This window comes from Ambystoma mexicanum, chromosome 5p (assembly GCF_040938575.1).
Source record: "Ambystoma mexicanum isolate Mex_15411 chromosome 5p, UKY_AmexF1_1, whole genome shotgun sequence".
In the NCBI taxonomy this organism is placed as follows: Eukaryota; Metazoa; Chordata; class Amphibia; order Caudata; family Ambystomatidae; genus Ambystoma; species Ambystoma mexicanum.
The window spans coordinates 1,280,528,387-1,280,548,597 of NC_090930.1; positions in this window are offsets into that span (position 1 = coordinate 1,280,528,387).

Consider the following 20,211-nt stretch of genomic DNA (forward strand, 5'->3'; position numbering starts at 1 on the left):
AGTTAGCGCAAATACAGGACCATCACTCCCCAGAACCTATGGGCACAGTGGCCACTGTCCCAGTGAGAAGGTTGGGAGGGGTCACCATGGTTGGGAATAACCCCTTCACCGGGAACAGACTATCTATGTGCCCTCAATAGGACAGCCCACAGACAAACTTGTTGTGTCCCATCCTGTCAGTCACACCCAATCCTGTGGAGGAACCTCACATAAGTGTGGCGATAGGTGACACAACTCTTTCCTTTCTTGTTGACTCTGAGGCGACTAGGTCATGTATTCGGGAAGGGACATTTGTGTTGTCAGGCAATGCCATGAACACTCAAGGATTCTCTGGGGCTCGAGAAGTGGTTCCTTTTACTGATAACATCTCCTTATCTATAGGAGATCACAACTTATCTTTACCCTTGCTCTTTTCCCGACAAGTACCTGTAAAGATTCTGGGACACAACATAATGAGTAGACTAAACATGACCATCTCATTCACAGACAAGGGCATAGTATGTTCCACACCAGGAATACATATGCTAACTGCAAGACAGATCGTACAAGCATATTGTGGGAACACAGTACAGAAGGGGGTGCCATCAGACCCAGAGATGTTCCAGTACAGGACAGACGTGGCATTTGCCTGGATCCTAGGAATAGCAGGGAAAGTATGAGAATGCCAAGTGAGTACCTGTTCAGACCAGAGACACCACTAGATGAGAAAGAGGGAAGATTTGTGACTATTGACATTCAGCCAGTTGTGGTAAGAGAGGATTGGGTTGCAGTACACACAACAGATGACCAAGGAAGAGTATGGAAGGTAATAATTGCAGTAGCAGAGGGATGCAGGCTGACACAAGTAACTGATGAGGAACTGTTTTCAGAAGAAAGAGTGGAGACAGAGATGATGTTGGAAATGAGTGTGAGGTTCTCGTTACAGATTACATACAGAGAGGTTGCACAGAAAATGGCAATGGCCCTGGAAGAGCCACCTCAATTCTGGGAGGAGGATTTTGCCAAGCTACCCGACAGCTTATGAACCACAAGTCACTATGATGTGGGGTGCATCAAAAGCATAGGGGGAGTGAAGATTACATTAAAACCTGGAGCGATACTGCCACGAGTGAAGCAATACCCCCTGACAAAGGAAGCAGATGAAGGCTTTTTATGAAACAATAAACACCCTCATTGAGAGATGCATACTGGTGCCATCAGAATCTCCATGCAACACTGCTGTGTACGCTGTACGCAAAGCGAACAGGGGTCATGGCATTTCATACAAGATTTACGCCCTCTTAACCACATTGTAGAGGCAGAGTATCCTGTAGCAGCAAACCCAGCAACGATCGTCTGCGGCTTTCCAGCAGAAGCCAACTTTTTCACTATGATTGATCTCAAGAATGCCTTTTTCTCAGTACCACTCCACCCAGACTCAAAAGATTTGACTAGCTTCATGTCTCTCAACCAAAAGTGGAAACACACTAGGCTGCCACAAGGGTACTGCGAGACACCATATCTTTAACAGAGTAATACAGATGATCTGGGAAACATCCAGACTGAGAACACAGCCTTTCAGTATGTAGATGATATCTTGATTTGCAGCAAGACAGAAGAAGAGTGCAGGACAGACTTGGTACACATGTTGACAGTGCTAGCAGACAAAGGGTACAAGGTGGACAAAGACAAACTCCAATACTGTCAGAAGGAGGTACTGAACATTGGACAGCTGATATCTAAAGACAGCAGGCAAATTTCCCCAAATAGAGCAAAAACAATACAACACACCACAGTCTAAAACAGTGAGGGAAATGCAACAATTCCTTGGGTTGTGCAACTATTGCAGCGCATAATGTTTTGATTATAGCACATACATCAGACCACTTTTAACTGCATTGAAAGAAGCTCAGAGTGTAGAAAAAAGCACTGGTTTGGACACAAGAGGTGACTGAAGCATTTGACAAGCTGAAGGAAGCAATATGTACAGCCCCAGTGCTAGGGACCCCAGACTACAAAAGGGAATTCTTCCTGTTTTCACACACCGATGGTGTGGTTATGAAGGCAGTACTGACACAGAAAACAAGCATGGGCCATAAACCAAATGGTTAATACAGTGGACAGCTTGACCCAGTAATGAAAGGACACTATCCGTGCGAACAATCATTGGCTGCTTCAGCCTTCCCAGTGGAGCGGGCATCAACAATAACAATGGGATGTACAACCACCCTTTACATGGAACACGCCCTGTTTGTAATAGTGCACAAACTAAAGAGCACATTGACAACACAGAGAGCATCAGGTTACGAGATAATACCATCAAAAGCAGAATTGAGGATAGAAAGATTCAAGACTGTAAACCCAGCACTATTCATGGCAGACGTCTATCAACTAGGAGATTGGACTCATGGCGGTACCAAAAACATAGAGCAATTCACTGAGACACACAAGGTAGAGGAGGATGAACTTGAGGAGGGAGAGGTGCTCTACATTGATGGGTCTTCAACCATTGATCAAAGTGATGGGATCATGAGAACGGGGGTGGCTGTAGTGAGATTGAAGGAGGATTGGACAAGTGAGGTAGTGGTGAGAGCCAGGTTACCATCTCATTACTCAGCGCAAGCAGCAGAACTGGTGGTCCTCATACTGGCTCTACAAAACAGCATAGGAAAGAGAGTGACAACATACTCGGACAGTGCCTACATCACCTCAACAGTACATTCAGGATTGGCTAGATGGCTCAGGAGAGGGTAAGGGAGAGCTGATGGAACTCCAGTACAACATCCCCTACTATTAGGAGAACTAATTGAAGTAATAACATACAAGCAGGAGCTAGCATTGGTGCAGTGCCAAGCACACACCAACGGGTAGGATGCAATATCAAGAGAGAACAAGGCAGTGGACTATGAGGCAAAATGTGCATCATATTTTGGAGATGTGTGGGAATTAAAGCAGAGGACACATGTACCGGGAGGAGTGCGGCAGATAGTATTGAAAGAAGGGTACAGTTACCTACCAGAAACTCAAATCATGGAACTGCAGGGAGCTGCAACCAGGGAGGAAAAAGAACTATGGGTAAAGAGGGGATGTCCAATGTCCCCTACAGACACCCTATGGTGACAAACAAAACACAGGGAAGGTAGTCATGCCACTTGCATTACTGAAAACAGCATTGACACAATTGCATCATCCAACACACATAGGGAAAAAAGTAATTGCAACACGCATTGGAGAATCATGGTTCTGCCCCAATTGAAATGAGTGTATGGCAAATTGTGTTAATAACTGCTTTACATGCCAGCAGTTCACTGCTGGGCACACCCTTAGAGTTGTGAGAGGAGCCATACCTAGACCCAAAGGCCCATTCCTGCATCTACATGTTGACTACGTGGACATGATCCAAGTATGTCAAGGATACCGCTACATGAAAGTGGTTGTCTGCCCATTTTCCAGATGGATATAGGGTGAACCCTGCTCCTATGCCAACATTCTCTGAGCTGCTAAGTTTCTGGTCCGAGAAGTATTCCAAAGATGGGGCGTTTGTGAGGTCCTCATGTCTGACAATGGCCCTCACTTTGCCAACCACATCACTACCCTGCTAGGAATAAAACACAAATTTGGATGGGCGTACCACGCACAAGCAAATGGGGTGTGTCAACACCATAATGGACTCCAGAAGGAGCGCCTTGCCAATACTCAGCAGAGCAGCAAGAACACTGTGTTCACTGTTTGCCATTGGCACTATTCAAACTACATAACAAGCCAGGGTCTGACCACCATTTAACGCACGACAAGGTGGAGACAGGACGGTAAATGCACTTTCCACTGGCTCTTCCGAATAGGACACTGAAAGATTGCAAAAATGTTGCTGAAATTTTGGGTCAAGAAATGTTTGACTATGTCGCTTCACTGGTTTCTAGCACTACTCTTATCTCTTGCCATATACAGCGGAGCCAGGGCAGGCCAGAAAACAACGTGCAAGAGAGTGATGGCGACACAGCACAGGAAACAGATACAGGACCTTCAGTGCAAATAGGTGACCTCGTCCTTTTGAAAAATGTCACCCGGTCCTGGAACGTGCCCCGTTTTACAAGACCTCATGTTGTTGAGGCATTAACAGAACAAGCAGTATGATTACAGGGAAAGAACGTCTGTAATAAACTGCAGGACATCAAGCCCTACAAAGCATCTGCCTTGCACAGGAGCAGAACTGGAGAGATCAACAGGGCCAACGGTTCAACCACCGACGATCCACAAGAAAGCACAAATATCACCAATACCCCTGAACTAGACACTACTGGCCACCCTAGGGTCAGACGTTTCCAAACTACCGAAATACCCACAGCAATATTGGTGCAAATCGACCAATAAGAAACACTGTTCTGTCCCCTATCCAAGGCATATGCCCATTGTCAAAACTAAAACTTGGCTACATGCACACAACAGCAGTACCACAAATTAACTTTCTCTTTCTCGCACATGCAGGGTATGCACATTTATAGCTGTAACATGATTTAACTCTTTTCTCTCTCGCACGTGCAGGGTGCTGCGACTGTTGATATAATTATTAGGACAATAGCTTGAAGTTGCCTCCCATTGATCACCCAAAGCATTTTCCAACCAATGTGTTCATGCTATAAGAAGACCCAGGCATTTTAGAGCATGTTCCCTTGAGATATATTTCCTGGTATTTATAGAGTATTTGACCCAAACATACCCTAAACTTGAACACAGCGCAGACCCCACCCTACCCACTTTATGAGACCCATCCATACAGAAAATTTGGGAAGACATATTTTCATGGGCACTTAGTGATTACTTAGTTCGCGGAGCTTAAGCAATACTCACAAGAATTAACCAAATAATGCTTTTTCTTATGAATTGCAGGCAGGCAACTTTATCATCTCTTCAGCTGCTCCAAAAACACAGTAAGTGGTTATTATGAATAAAATAAAGATTGTTTCGACTGTGATTCGGTTCCTATTACAATACATAACTGAAGGGACAGAGAAAGTAGAAACAAAGATGATCACACTGGATGTTACGCTCACCTGGTATCCACGGGGACGCCACCCAACCACTGGTTGGATGATTTGCACTCTCGAACCCTCTCCCAGTCCCTTGGTAAGGCCTCTGGTTAAAGATGAGTCTTAATATTGTAAAAGGTGGATTCTCCGTCCTTCTCCTCGTGGTAGGGGCGCATAGATGTGGGGGGGGCGAGCAGCGACCAATTTACTTCACTGGTGCAAGCCCCCCTGTGGGAATCCAGGCCTGCTGCATCTCTGTAGGTTTGCTGTTTTACAGTCTTTATATGCAGTTCTTATGTTCCTCTTAGTTTCAATCATAATGTCTTTCTTCTTTCCTTTTAGGTATGGAATGGTATTTTGGTGTTGTCATGCAGTTTGAAGATGAGCAGGGGCTGGTAGGCGAAAGTGCGGTCTGTGCAATGCTGTCTGGTGAGTAATGCGCGTGGCGTGGCGCTGTTTCACCTTTTATATTGCTAACATGTGTCTTTTCTCTCCTTGCAAGTTGTGATGTTCCTCGCCGAGCGTCGTAATGTTCCAGCAATGATACTGACCAGGAGATGACTAACCAGGTAAGAATTGTGTGGCTTTCTTCATTCAGGAGGAAACGTGAGTAAACGCTTACTAATGCTGTCTTTCTTTCTCCTCTTTCCAGGTTATGGTATTCCAGGATGCATGCAGTGCCGGATGATGGAGTTTGTACCTTCAGGGGAGTGGAACTGAAGTCGGCGATGGATTGAAGACAGGATACTGTTCCAGGTAAGTTTCGTAGTGTTCTTTCTCTCTCTGCAGGTCCTTGGTTTCAGGTAAGCTGGCATCAAAGAGCTCCCCACAGCAGAATAATGCAAACATGTTCTGCTGTTTGGTTGCGGTTTAAATAGTCTCAGGTAAAGTAGTACAGGTAAAATAGTCTCAGGCCTGCCACACCCGAAGTAGTCCAGGTAAAGTAGTCCCAGGCCTGCCACACCCAAAAGACTAGACCGCATAGCTCAGTTCCTTGTAATTGAGCTATGTGTTTGCCTCCATGTTGGCTGAACCCCGCCAAGTTAAATAATCCCAAGTAAATAGTCTCATTCTAATGTTGGTCTTCATGATGGTTATGAGAAAGGCGCCAGGACTGACTCCAGTAGAGTCTTGGATGAGGTTTTAAGGCCTTTGACCTGGCCCTAATTGGAAGGCTAACTTGCCAGTGAGGGGCAGGGTCAAGGGTCATGACACTGGAGTACTTGCCATGCGCATGGTCAAGAGTAAAATAAATAGGAAGAGAGCCTGGGTGCTGGGAGAGGCCACAGATACTGATCTATGGAAGAGTATACACTAATGACGGATGGGAAGACAGAGTAGTGGGAAGCAAGGCATTGACTCCGACAAAGGCTGCAGTAAATATTGTACAATAAGAAAACAACAAATGCCTCAAGGAGTGCGACAGAAGTGCAAACTTAGTGACATATGTGGATAATAAAGCTGGACCACCGCCTATAATTCCCCTGAAGACACCAGCTCTGTGTTATCAACACAACAGCAATGAAGAAGTAGGAGAAAATGAGGGATGCCAAAGAACAGAGAACATTCCAGAAATGGGAGCAGGAACTGCTGTGTTGATGGACCATTAATGGGCTTGCAGATCCAAAGCATATGATAAACTGCCACCTAACTGGAAAGGAATGTGCTCCCTAGAACATGTCAACATACCCTCATTGGTGGTACCAAAGAAGGATGTCAAGCTTGATGACTTCCCAAAAATGGAAACCAACAGGAGAAAGAAGAAATCACTGCACACTGCACCATCTTTCCAAGCAGACAACACTGTCCAGCAGAAAGGACTGAACAGAGTGAAGGGAGGGGGGGATTTCTTCTTAGGAAAATCAGAAGGACAAAATAGACTGTTTAGCAGAACACAAATGTTCTTTACGTCACTAATACCTGGGGGGCAGACATTCACAAATGCCAAATGGTTGCAGCTCACTCATTGGAAGTTGATGCTAACCATAAGGTCAATGGTGAATGGGTTCAACACAATAAAAGAAGAGCTCAGAGCAATAAGGTTGGTGGCGCTCCAGAATAGATACTTTCTGGATCTCCTCACAGCTATGGAAGGAGCATTTTGTGCAAAGATAGGAAGTTCCTGTTGCACATTCAATCCTGCCAATGGTGAAGATAACGGAACTCTCTCAGACGCAGTTACATAATTGGCCCAGATGCACGTAAAAATGGAAGAAGAATCAAATGGACAGGGAAGGGCAAAAGCTGGCTGGTTTATCTCTGGTCATGGATGCTGTCCTGGCTAGCTGATGGATTGAAAAGGATAGTTGGTGCGCTAGCACTGGGAGCAGCATCAGTGTGTCGGATAAAGATATGTATTGACAGATGCAAGAAGACAGCAGAGGAAGCGATAGGGATGCAAGTACTAGTGAAATGGAGACTGGACAAGCAATGGATGATATTGTGAAAGAAAGAAAGACTACGACAAAAGATAGCAGAGTCTGACCTATTTCAGGTTGGAGTAAAGGTAGACAACCCACGCAACCAATTAAATACGTAGGGAAGTGGGTCTGGTGTAAACCTGAAGGTGGCTGTGTCTACATGTACTGGTCCTTTGAAGATCATGTCAACTACTATGGACATCCTGCAGGGATAACAAAGGTGTGGTGGTTGGTGGACAACAGAAGAGATTGTGGTGGTGTGGTCGACAAGTCAACCAGAGAGGGACTGAAGAGGGGAGGTCAAACTATGCCCCCATCCCGGAAGACACTACAACCAATAGAAGAAACAAAGACAATATGACCACCGATCATACGAGTTCGCACCAATCACCACTGCACCCACGATGGAAAAGTACCATAAGAAATACACTCTCAGTCAACCCTACAAGCCAGGCACAGTGCAAACACTACCCAAGATGGATGAAGATGCACAAGATGGAACCAGTGACAGCCAAATGGACATAATCAACTAAAGCGCTGGGAAGCCATGCTTCAAGAAGAGACACCATGATGACCTAGCAGCATCAGACATTAAAGCACACATGCCATCTGCACATTCGGGACACCCACACACCCAAATACATGAAGAACCCATGCGTACAGTTCTATGAGTTAGAGGACAGTGACATGCACATACTGTCTGCAGGTTTATTATTTTTCCATTAAGCCTGTCGCAGCAAGGCAGAAAACTGCAAAGAAGGAAGAAGACGATGTCTGAATGCTTGCAGATGCTTACATGCAAATAACCCTATGGAATGGCAGGAGCACTCGAGGGACCTGACCAAGCTATAACTCACTAACCTATGGATATGATGGGAATGCACATACATTAGAAACCAGTCTATGGTTTGGGAAATCCTAAGTAGGCCACAACTGTCTCAGAAAAGCTGTAGCCATGCAGAATGCTGTGCTAGAAGTACCAACGCATGTGGAATGAGGCCACCGCCAAGGTTGCAATGTTGCAAAGAAAATTCTTCTCACTAAACCGAAGTAACACCAATGGCAGAAGTGCATAATTCTCCACAAAATACAGAACAATTCAGAGTTACAGAGCTCATGAACACGCTCTCTGGACATGTGACCCAGCCGAGCTGAGAGTGAGCCAAGAACTGGTGGCTGGGAAGGGAAGACGTCTGATCACCAAGACAGTGACTTGCAACAAAAACGGTACAGCCAAGCCAGAGTTGTACGATGTGAAGGCAGCACTCCCACGGCAATGATGGTCTACACATGGTTATACTGCAGACACATAGTTGCACCTCGCAGACACATAGTTGCACATAGCATCGTGAACAGGTGCATTCTTAGCTGGGAATTGATTTTACCTGAGGTCTGGGGGCTCTAAGCTCAGCCAATCACAATTCATGACCCACCCCTAGGGTGTGGGTCGCTGGGGCCAGCGACCAGTCATTAGGTCTGCACACTGTAACAATTCTTTATTTTGAAAGTAATGAATTGACAATGACCAATGGTAAGCAGACCTTAATTGATTATATGGAGGTCAATAAATGTTTAAATGACTGACATAAACAATTGCTGTTGTAATGGACTATTGACAAGAGAACTTACATAGTCTTCTTTTGCCCCTTGTTTTCGACTTCTCTCAACCCCTATCAATCCTTCCCTACACCAACCCTAATGTCTGTCACACTTTGGTTGAATTTACTTTCATATGCATAATGTGGGCAACAAACAATTGTGTGAATTAATTGTATTAATTTTTCAAACAATAACATTTGCACACATAATAACACCTATTCATGTGTTGAATACAATGTGGTTATTATAGAGAATCTGCCCTGATTTGATAAAGGCGATCTGATGAAACATGTGTCATCAGAAGGGGCAATTTGTAAATTTTGATTAAACATTGGTGATGGAAATTTAACTGGCGCAGGTCTCCAAGATTATATTTTTTCCTTTGTCCATGAGAAAGTGTTTGTGTTGTAAAGGGGGTCGGGTGGGGGGTGGGGTTGGAGTTCCTAAACATCCTACTTGGTAGGATGGGGTAAAGGTGTTATAAGGAAGGGGATACCATGTCTCACCATCCGGTGTCCCACTCTCACTCCCCGAAGATCCCTCATCCAGGTGATCCTCTCAGACTGGTCCACTCCAGGAACTGGATCCAAAATCAATGGCCATGTCCTGACCACCTCGATGACAGATCCCCGGGGACTAGTGGGTGAGACACCTTCTGCTTTCTCACACTGCACAGAAATTGAAATCGCCATTCCCGCGGCTATACGTGACCAACATATATCATGGTTGTGGCTACTCCCACCAAAATAGACAGCGTTCTATTGGCTTGATGGTACATGCAACTATGCCCCCCTATGGAAATATGTTACCCGCAGCAAAACCTGCCAAAAAATACACAATGTCCCATTGAATTTCTGATACCTGTGACAATGTATGAAAACTGTGGCTGCAATCCACCTGACTGGCCACAATATTTCATTGGTTGACTTTGTAGCCACAGCTATAAAAAAATTAAAATAAAACATGGAAGGTATTTCCCTATTCCAATATACTCGAAAAGTTCTGGGTGGCTCTTAAAAGACACAAGTCAATAAATAGGAGACTGGTCACTCCTCCCTTACTTGGTGGAGGGCACTGAATGCTTTCCTTCACTTTACTTTTACTTTTATAGATTTATATTGTACAGGCCATGGACCCATAGGTTTATGGGTGCAACAGGACACAACAAAAAAAAATATGCATGCATGGACAGATTACAGAGGAGTAGAAAGCAGAGGCTGACTTCCTTAGGCAAACAAAAGTGTCTTCAGTTTTCTTTTGAAGACATCAGTTGATTTAATGCCTCCTAACTCCAGAGGAAGGTCATTCCAAGCCCTAGGGGCAGCTGTCAGTAGCGCTCTTGCCCTCGTAGTGTAGCCGAGGAATTCTTCTCGCCAATCTACCGAACTAGTTGATACAATGAACAACCAGAACAATTGATTGGCGGAAAGATGGAATGCCAACGAAGAACCCAGAACCGCATGGAACAGGATACTGGGACGAGACGTCTTCTCAAGGTGTACAGGCAAGACCCCCAGACAACTGCAAGAAGAGCAACAATCACAATGGTGTAATTCTATGCCAAAATGCAGACATCAAGAGAGAAACCAACCACTAACCTGTGCAGTTCTTCAGAGTGTCAGAATATCCCCAGGAAGGAGAAGAAGTAATGTGGAAGTGTTCGTGGCAAACCCAAATACGAAATGACAAGGAATCAACCAGAAGTGAAGGCAAAGCAGGAAACAGGAGGCGGATCCAAGCAGATGTCCAAAGAGCAAAACCTAACCCGACGGCACGAGGACGCCTAAAGGTACATTTAAGGCAGTCTCTAGTCCGTGTACCAGTGGTGCAAAGTTCCAATGCAGGAGTGGAAACCGTAAGCGGGAAACAGTACAATAGCTGGCCGGCAAGGTATGTCCGGTGTCGGTCCGAGGTCGAAGAGCAGGGCTGGCAGAAAAAGTACAAAGGAGTAAGCAAGGCAGGTCCGTTGACGGTCTGAGGTCGAAGAGCAGGGTTGGCAGCAAAAGTACAGAGGAGTAAGCAAGGCAGATCCGTTGACGGTCCGAGGTCGAAGAGCAGGGCTGGCAGCAAAAGTACAAAGGAGTAAGCAAGGCAGGTCCGGTGGCAGTCCGAGGTCAGGGAGCAAGGCTGGCAGTAAAAGTACAAGGGAGTAAGCGAGGCAGGTCCGGTGGCAGTCCGAGGTCGAGGAACACAGGGAAAACAAGGCAGAAAAGACAAGGCAGGAACTTGGATACGAGGAATAGAAAGCCGCTAGAATACAAGATTCAGAAGCGCCGGCATAACGTACAGGCGTGGCTTAAATAGGAATCACATGAGCACAATACGTCCTTCAGCGTGCAGGGTGAAAACTGAAAGCCGTGAGAGGACGCCATCGTCTCCATGCCAACTTCCAAGCTCCCGGCAGACGAGGTCTTAAAGGGACCGTAACCAGCGTTCGTCGGCAAGTACGAGATCCATAAGTATTAGGTCTCGTGGAAGCCGTAGAAGCTGGATAATTACGGCGTCCTAACACCGATGAGTTCTGTCAATACTTGACAGCAGCAGTGTAAAAGGCTCCCTTTGAAGCCTTTGCAGTTATACACCTAGGGATCATCAAAAGATCCTGATTGCTGGATCTAAGTGGTCTTACATGTGTTTTGTTAGATAAGAGAACCTCTAAATACAGAGGCATTTTTCCCTGCCTACATTTCTGAGTTATTACCAGTAGTCAAAAAGGATTCTTGACTCAACCGGTAGCCAATGAAGAGCTTGTCTTGCTGGTGACACATGGTCTCTCCAGAGGGACCCAATATCCACTCTTACAGCTCTGTTCTGGGTAACCTGTAGCCTATTGCAAATAGATTTATTAATACCAACAAGTAGGCAGGAGCAATAGTCAATTTTAGCTCCCACAATCGCTCTAGCAATTGTCTCTGCATTTGCTTGATAGATTAGGGGTCTAAGGTGGGCCAACAATTTGATGGAGTAGGCACAAGTCAATACCAAGCTACACACATGAGACTTCATGCTAAGATGCTGGTCAAGAATGACCCCCAGTGTTTTAGCTTTCTTAAGAGGGGTTCATTTAGCAGCTCCTATATGAAAACATTAAAAGGCTGGTCCCAATTGCTGTATCATATTGGATGAGCCTACAACCAACATCTCTGTTTTTCCTTATTCAATGCAAGTCTATTGTGGACTATCCAGGTCTCGATCAAGGCATAGATTTTATTAATCTGTGCCTAATCTAAGTCATGATTTTCAGATAGAGGGATGACACTCTGCGTATTGTCAGCATAATTTGTAAATATCACCCCCTCATGTGCTAACATGGCAAATAGAGGAACTGTAAAGATGTTGTATAAACAAGGCTAGGCCCAAGAACCCTGTGGTACCCCAAAACTTATATCGATGGGCATAGCTCCTGTTTCTCTAAAGAATACTCTGCTTTCCCAATTGCAGAGAAAGGAAGAAATCCATTGGGCTTCTATTGGTGAGAAATGTGAGACCTCCCGCAACCTGGTGACCATGATGGAGTGGTCCACCAGGTCGAAGGCTGCCGAGAGATCCAACAGCATCAGCAGAGAGGCTTTATTTTTATCCATGCGGTCCAAAAGCCTAGATTTTAATTCTAGCAGAGCTGTCTCTGTTCCAAATCCTACCCTGAACCCCGATTGATGGTCATTCGGAATTGGACATTTGTTCATATGCCCAGCCATTTGCCTTTATGCCACTTGGTCCAACATTTTCAAAAGAAAAGGGGTATTTGTGATTGACCTGTAATTGTTTGCTACATCCGCTGGAAAACCTGGCTTTTTGAGGATGGGTGTAACCCATGCACTTTTCAGGTCCTGGGGAACAACCCGCACTTCAAAGGACAGATTAACAAATGTGCAAATAGCTGCAAGCAAAGTGGGTGGGCACGTTTTTATAATTATATCCATGGAGGGGTAATTTTTACATTGAGTGGCCTTCAGCTGTTCGATAATAGAAGCCAATTCTACTATTGAGATGGCAGTGAAATTAAATAGCGGAATGGAGGGGCACCTACTAAAAGACCATCCAGGGTTTCCAGCTTCTGCTCCAAGTAGGCTATCTTTTTTCATTGGCAATATCATCCCTAATATTCTTTAACTTGTCCTGCATGGACTTCTGAATCTCCTCGCACCAGGCAACATCCTTTACCACCAATCCTGGGTCAGTGTGATTGAAAGATTCTTGTTCTTTAAGAATTTTAAAGAGTTCCCTGGTATCTGATTGAGCATTCTCAATCCTATTGTTAAAAATGCTTATTTGGACGCAATTATCGCTACTCTATCATTTTTATCAGCAAACTTATAGGCTGCCAAAGCTGACTGGGTCAAGTGCAATTTCCAATCATAAAAGAGTTTGAGAGTTGATGTTTTTAAAATCTTCAACTCTGGGGAGAACCAAGGATTGTTATTTTTGCCTTCCTTAAGCATTTTCCTCTTTTGTGGTGCTAAAGTATTCGCCACTATATCCAAATTAGAAAGGATAGACCTTGACATCTCCTCAGGGGAGGCAGAACCTGAGAGGTTCAGCAAGGGAGTAAGAAGGGGTTCTATGCTTTCCACCAATATATTCTTAAGATTTATGGTCTTTACCCCTAGACTTTTTCTGTCTTTCACTTTCCTAGGGAATTCCGCAACCACAGTGCACTCAACAAAGAAATGATCAGACCAGGGGCAAAGTGACACAGAAACATCCTTCGTCCTAACCTTGTGGCAGGCAACCCAGTCTAGGGTATGCCCCAGGCAGTGAGTAGGAGCGTGAATTAGTTGTCAAAGACTATGTCCAACAATGCTGACTGCAATTCTAGAGCATCATCTTTGTGTTCCAGCCACAAAATAATATTTCCCATGACGAGAAAACTAGCATTGGGTTTCACTAGGGGGCGAAGAAAGCTAGTAAGGCCAGCTATAAAACCCTTGGACATGGAGGGAGGCCTATAGATCAATAGAACATTAATTGTAGCTTCCGCATTAAGGTCAATTTTGACACAAAGGGATTCAATCCCATCCATAATGTAGCCTTTAGTTTCCCAAATGGTGACTGCGAATCTAAAAATGAATGCGACCCTGCCACTCCTACCCTATTTCCTGTCATATCTTATCATACCATAACCTTTGGGATTTACGAGAGTTAATGAGGCACTGTGGCCCCAGGTTTCTGTAATAGCACAGAGATCAATGCTATTTTCTACAATATGGTTCGCCCCCTCTATAGTATGTTTCACTAATGATCTAGTATTCAACATCTGAAATCTAATACTAGATACAGGCAAGAGCCTATTTCTACGGCCCGGAATTACCTAACCATCAGCTATTATTTATGTTTCTGGTTTATGAGACAGGGCATATATTACTTGTATGTTGTTGTATTCCAAAAACAGTTTTATTTATGAAGTGCATGAAAAAGCCTAAAAAACAGCTTCATTACTAAGTCAAAATGATCAAAGAAAACAACATAAATATTCAGGTTGTGTAGATGTAGTGTTTAGACAACACAATGCTAAACACAGAACATAATTAGTACAGCAAATATTACACACAGCAAAAAATGTGACTGGGGGTTAGTATGGTAGTGATATCGCTACTATTTTTCTGTCAAGACACATTGATGTACATGGTGTCTTTTCTGGTGTCTTTTCTATTCTGAAGAGCACAGAATAAGTAAGGTTTTCTCATTCAGATTGTCGACATGTGTTTCAGCTCTCGATCTATGTTACACTGTATTTGTGTGTACAAAGTTAGTTGGTTGAGGAGCCATCTTTATTTGTGTGCAGCATTATGTAAGTGAGTGACTGTATCTTGCTACTCGCCACATGTGCTCTTCTTCCATTGCTAATTCTAACATCTGAAGTGTCAAGCAATATTTATATTTGCCTCACAAACATGGAAAACTACATGCAATGGCTGGAGGACAATTTTCCCACAGAGGAAGAAATAAAAAAGAAGATGCTGAACACAATGCACCAGAAGAAAGTGCAGCACAATCAGGATTTTGTAAGTAAATTCTATATATTAATTCAAAATAAGACTAACAATTATATTTAAAGGAACATATATGACTGTCCAAATACATATAATCTCCAAACATATAAGGCCTCTACGTACTATAAAACTACCAAAGATTTTTACAATAAACACAAACTATTTTAATGTCTATTATATCTTCAATTGTTTAAAAATATTTCAAATATTTTCAGGCAGATGTAGAATTGATCAAAGTCTCAAGAAGATTCCAACAGCAACCAACACAACAAGGAACAACAAATGAAATTATGGATTCCTTGAAAGAAGTAAAAGGACTATTACTTAATATTCAACAAGAAATACAATCTATGAAAAAGGATATTTAAATTTAAGACAAATCATGGACAGTGAAAATTCTGACAATTGAGAAACAGAGTATGTGTCATGTGTTTATTAAACGTAAACCCACAACCACATTCCCAGCAAAATAAACCTATTATGAATAATCTTTGTATCCATATGTATTTACCTTTCCAAATATGTGCACTTTTAGGTATTATAAATGTATACAAAGTGTTTTAAATGTTACAATAATTGTTGATAAACGAAACAGTTAATGCACATAAAAGAAATTGCACATTGCATTTGTTTTCAAACATTTTCGATAGCCACGGCTACCAGCAACCCCATGGCTCCCCATGTTTTCTATCTACAGCTATAGGGGTGTCTTTATTTCTTTTGGTAAACCGAGTATAAAATGATAAAAGCAAAAGAGACGATAAAAAAGTACATAAAACGAGGGGTGCTTTTTCCACATTGCATCTTCAGAAGTGGGTATAAATAATAGAATTTGCGGCTAGCACCCCCCTATCCCCCCTGTCGTTGCTGTGGTTACCTACGCCTCCAACATCCAACAACCTATTGGAAAATGGCATAGCTGCGGCTATTCATATATTTATTAAAAATATGTATATTTACATCTGAAATAAAAGAAATCATGATCAGTTCACCAAAACACACTTTGATAAAGCCAATTTCGTATGCAAGTTTTTATGACCCTCATATTTTATATACAGTGCTTCACATGCACTATGTAAAATACAACATTCATGCATACAACAATGTTGTTCTCTTTACACATTCTAATCATTGGGTCCTTGAAAAATAAAATCCAACTTGGATTAAAAAAAATCATACAACAATATAAAAAGGTGATAAACAGGGATGTATAAACTGGGTGAAAAGAACATTACACTAATTCATAATAATTTAGCATTTATATAGTGCTACAAACCCCGAGGTATTTGAGCGCTGCTTATTATTACCCACAGTGTGCGGCGCTCATTTATCGACCTTGGAAGGATGAAAGGCTGAGTTTGGCACTGCCGGGATTCTAACCTGCATCAGCAGGCTCGGCGCAGATGTCAAAGCGAGCTCTCTACTCACTGTGCTATCGGACCAGACCAGCACTAGCTAGATGCAGCACAAAGGATGGGGAAGGATGAGTAAACTTAGAGAGCAAGGATATATAAACTGGGTGAAAATAAACAAAGAACATTATACTAGCTAGTTGCAGCACAAAGGATGGGGAAATTTTAGTAAGCCTGGGGAATAAGGATATATAAACTGGGTGCAAATAAACAAAGAACATTATACTGGGCAGTTGCAGGACAAAGGATGGGAATGTTTAAGTGAAGTTGGAGAGCAAGACAGAATAGGAAAGGATAAGTACATTTGGAGACCAAGGGATAGAAAACACACTTTTCTATAAAAAAAAAACTATTAACACCACACAGATACTTGGAAATATTGTGCCATTCTCTTTTTAGAGTTGTCATGTTCATATTCCTGGGCAGTTGGTCATTCCAGCATATCCAACCACAAGAGTAGCAGTAGTGATAATGTCACCATTTGGGTTTCCGAATCCATTGACATCCAGAATGAAACCCACTGCTCACAGTTGGCACTTCTTTAAAGTCAAAGAAAACTGTTCCAGAAAAGATGCAGAGGACATACTTTGTACATTGTGGTCCTTCTGAAGTTCCATCTCAAAGTCTCGGAACATCAATTATAATAAACCTTCCAATGAGGGTCCATCGGGATGAGATGTATGATAACTATCAAAAAGCACAAGTACATCATAAAAGAAAAATGCAAGGGGGCCCATTCCTGCATAGGCAGAGATCAGCACAACCTGCACACCCACCTCCATTCACCAGTGCAACAACATCATCAACTGCAAATGAAGCCTCAACTTCAGCAACAAAGTCAGCTACACAAACTCCTCTTTTACTGACTCCCGATCTTTCCATGATGCAAGTCATGTGTAGATGATGCCTTAAATGGGTTGTGAAGAGAGCAGCCACATTTGAGAAATGACAAACCATCTGCTGCAAATCCACTACAAAGATGTGCTTGAAGCCTATCAAAAAGCACAACAAAATAAAAATGCATGGGGCTCACGCATTACATGCAGAAGAATTTGCACATCAGCCAGACTCCTGCCATCTCCACAGTGATAATTCTGGAATCAGACCAGAGACATGAAACACCTGCAGCACTCCATTTCACCAATCATCAGAAATGCAGAGAGGTTAAAAAAGAAGGCTTTACAAAACTGTCTAGAAATGTGCTGCTCCCATCTCCAGCAGTACCACTATGTTATGAATATTGGTTGAACCTTCACAGAAGTTAACTGTCCAATATCTGGTGCAAATCCAATGGGATGATGAGAACGATAAAACTACAACAAAATAAAAACTGACCAAAAAGAATTTACAAAACACCATAAGTTATATTACCTCACAGAAAACTCAAAACAGCTAAGAGTACTGCATAGCTGAAACTGCATTAAACTTACAATACATAAAATCAAATAAACCTTGAACCTCACTAACACAAATACAAAAGCAAAATGCCTACATATAAATTCCACTGATTGACAAATCTAATTGTTTAGGTTCATGTTAGTGAGCGTTACAAAATGCATTAATAAATACTTGCCACACAATCAGAGCAGATAAAACAAATAATAATAAGCACCATCTGCTAGCAGTAACTACTTTAACACAGACAACACTGCAAATAAACCTTAAAACATGTAAACATTTAATAACACTTTCATATCACCCACACTCCTGCCATGTACATAGACAGAGTTCTGCAATCAAAAGGCTGAAATTGCAGAAAATGGTGGCATTTATACTTTCCAAAATGAATACCAAAAAAAGAGGACTATATACCTATACAACTACTAAAATAGATGACACATTTTCCCCACAGCCTATCACAGTCAGCTACACATAAAGAAAAGTAACAGTAACCAATAATAAATAATGAAACTGACAGAAATCAATGTTTTCCCTACCTAGACTCTTTCATATCTGCGGCTATTTGACTTGGATGCAGACCCTGGTTTGTATTCACAGCCACTTATACATTTTTATACAACCTAAAAATCAAACTAAACCGGCCCACAAAACTTAAAATAAATGATAGAGAACACCAAAGCACATCAAGTAACACAGACAAATACAATGCTGTGCAGTATCATCCACATAACAATATGATTATTGCACAGAAAATGTATATGTATAGACGTGGCTACAAATATACCTGCACCTTCTGTCACAACCAATTAAATGATGAAAAGTGTAGATGCCCCTACCCTACGTTTGAGCTACCTGTAGACACAGTTACATGACAGCCCTTCATGGACGCTAAAACACCAAATTTAAAATTGTCCCGGTTCATTACCATGGACATAGGTTTGAGAGATTTTACAATTAAATGGTTTGTATAGTAGGGAATGCGTTCTTTTCCAGGTATTGACAAATTTGTTAAGTCTAAGAAGTACAGGACAACCAAACATCATGCTAATTAATTGTGGAGGTAATGATTTAGATGATTTAGGGAAGGTACAGGGTGTGTCCCATACTTTAATGATGAAACAAGACATGGCAAAACTAATGGAACTATTTCCACACACCATCTTTATCTTTCCCAATTTGACAAGAGGCAAAAATGGAGATGGAGCACTAAATGTAATGGTAAGGTTGAGAAATCCTGAAGAAATGTTAACAAATCAGATTCAGCATTCATGAGAGACCACAACCAATTATGGATATCAAACAACAACATACAGTTCTACATGGCCAATATCTATAGACATGAAGGAGCATACATAACCAATGAAGGAAATGCGGTATTCCTTGATAAAATCAAAACAGTACTCCAGATGGGCTAAAATACTACACTTAGTCTACTCCTTTGAACTACTTATGACATATGAATACACAAATACAATAAAATATGCAAAGAAATATTTTTCTCTTACCTGTGGCTACAGTTCACTGGGCCTCATTGCAAGTTTTCCGGTCTGGTAAACACAACAGTGCAGGTAAGCTTCCGGACCGTTTTTACCGCACCGGCAAACTATGAGTTCTGCTCGCGAGTCCCATCCCGCCTGCCAGGTCTGACCTGACAGGCATACCGGCACCCATGAGCAGACCATGTCGGATGCACCGGCACCATTCACGAATGGTGCTGGTGCATCTGCTTCCCCATTCCAATTTAGTCCAATGGGACTCAAATGGGAATGGCGAGCAATAATTACCGGCACCCGGCAATGGGCAATTACTGGGTCTGGAGGATCCGGAATGCCCCGGTAATTGCCCACTGCCGGGTGCCGGTAAATTCATGACTCCGTTGGCAGCCATGCCAGAATTTACCGGCACGGTTACCGCCAGAGTCTTAATGAGGCCCATTGACTTTTATCATAGCCATGTTTACAAACTTGGCTTGAGAAGAGACTCACTTCAGATTTAAAACTACAACAAAACTTAAAACATCAACAGACCACAACACAGCTAAACAGTAATGTATGATACCTAAAAATGTAAGAAAGCTAAATAAAGCTAAAAGAAATAACACTAAGGTAGGCACAAAAAAAGCGAATATGTACAAAATTTGATAGCATGAGAAACAATACACAGGGTAAACTACAGTATATGGGGTTTCGAAAACTACAGTAGAAAACATCCTTTTAATATTAATTTTTTAAAACAATTCTCTTTTCTCCACAGTCTCATGCACAAAAATCTAAAAACACACAACCCAAATAGATAAGACTCTAAAATACCACAGCCAGTGATTTTTCACCCCCAACATCTCTATATCTAGAAAAATAACTTTCAAGTATAAATAAAACAC